Source organism: Mytilus galloprovincialis, chromosome 14 (assembly GCF_965363235.1).
Source record: "Mytilus galloprovincialis chromosome 14, xbMytGall1.hap1.1, whole genome shotgun sequence".
Taxonomy (NCBI): Eukaryota; Metazoa; Mollusca; class Bivalvia; order Mytilida; family Mytilidae; genus Mytilus; species Mytilus galloprovincialis.
The window spans coordinates 65,094,166-65,096,387 of NC_134851.1; positions in this window are offsets into that span (position 1 = coordinate 65,094,166).

Below are 2,222 nucleotides of genomic sequence, written 5' to 3' on the forward strand. Positions count from 1 at the left end.
GAGGTTTTAGAAATGAAAGATGCATGTATTTAATGTTTTCGAAAAAAAAAATCATGTCTTTAATTTAATTTTTATTTGTGAAAAATTAACAAACACTAGAAATTTGAATGTTGTCATGTTTCGATGGATATGGCATTGTAAGGATTTTTACTTTTAGTTATTACTATATGCATGTTTTTCTCAATTGTTTTTACTATTGGGTGCTGCTTTCGCTTTGATGTTGACACTAATCGATATATGAAGTTTCTTTTGTTACTGTTTATTACCTGATTTATAAAGAATAAACGTATTGGTAAACCACTACTGTAAAAACGCAATACAACGGAAAGGAAAACCAGTGGTTCATTTACACAAAAACGAAGAAGAAATGAGGAAATCATACGCACTTCAAATTAAAAGGTGCTTCATAAAAAAAAGTTACTTATAATTCATGTACGCAGAATTTATCCGCTATGGTAACCATACTCGATAAAAAAAGACCCACAATAGGAAAATATACGCAGTTAGCTAATGTATTTACTGAACTGCACTTAAGTTCTCTATATTTACAAAAAACGAGAATACATCTAACTATATAAAATTTATCCGGAATAACATGCTTGAAAATACACATCTATACTATTAGTATGCTTATATTCTTCAACATAGTTTATTCTGCATTCTAACAAAAGCTTGATAAATCTTTTTGACTGTGTGGTCTAGCTTTATTAACAAATATTTAATGCTTCATTTTCCTGTTATTCGTATTATGGTTCATATTATTATAATTGCCGAATCATGATTTATTTAAAGTATATTTTTTTTCATATTCGATGGTGTATCTTTCTATCAATAGTTTACTTAATCTTAGTATAAATATTTATAATCTCGATATTGTATTATCCTTGTCTTTGCTTTTAAGAACTGTACAATTATATTATATGTAAAAAAAATGTAAGAGCAATAATACATTTCGGCCCGCACGGATTTTCAACGGTGAGTAAATATTTGTTCATCATTTCTGTATTTACTTGATACGTGTATGTGTAGAAGTTCCATTTAAACAAGTAAACAAAATCAGTACAATGCCATGATAACTGACTTCAGATAACAGTTGCAAAATATAAATTTTACTCTATTACAGTAGTACAGCATAACACATCACTCTGTATGACATTACATTCCATTGTTGACATGTGCTAGTTTGTATAAAAACACGAAAACAATTCAGCATAAAATGAATGCGTTCGACACGCTTTTCTTAATATACCTTTTCAGTAAAGCTTCATGCCAATGATTGAAAGCACGATATATATATATACAAATCGATAGTGATTAGGAAAAACATTTCGAAGTTAAAACCGAAGTTTCATTGTGATTTATTAGTTTTTAAACGGACAATCTTAGAAAAGTTTGCTATAAATCATACCTAACAACTAACCAATGAGACCTTTGAGAACTAATATTACTATTACAAATTGAAACAACACTGTTACTCGTGTAACAGATTTGACGGATTAACTGTTTTCAATATCACTGAATGCTGAATATTCGAGTTTTTTTCTTTTTATTTCTGTTAACTGGAAATTGAACAATAAAGTTGTAAACAGATTATAATATGGTTTGTAAGCGATACAGTAAACATTATAAAACAGAAGATATAGTATGAGTACTGATAAAACAATTATGATGAACCGTACGGCCATTAACAATGATAATAACACATACCGTGTGGCTATAAAATTCCCCAACATGTAAAAGATGACACAATCAATTGAGAAAAATAACAGAATAATTTGTAACAAAACTTTTTGCCAAAAAAACAACATGATAGACATGTATGTTCATATTAAAGTTATTTGTACATTCAACAATGTTATTACTCATCTTTAAACAGTTCTGTTTAATATGATCACCTTTACATTGTAGCCAACAAAAGACAAAGAATTCAACAAGATTTGTATGCAATTTTACAAGTCATATAATACAAATTAAAATGTCAACTTATCTGTTCAAATACATGTCTAATATTTTGACTTTTCTTTATTCGGAATTCCTCTCTTTACTATGAATTCAAATGGAATATAGATGTTCAATGAGTTCACAATCTAGTATTATGTCGCTCGTAAATAAAAAAAAGTCAATCCAAAAACTCCAATGATCGGCTGAGAATACAAGTATCTTTATATATATATAATTGTCACTAAAGAAGGAATATTCATAGAAAACTGTCGAAAGGAAAC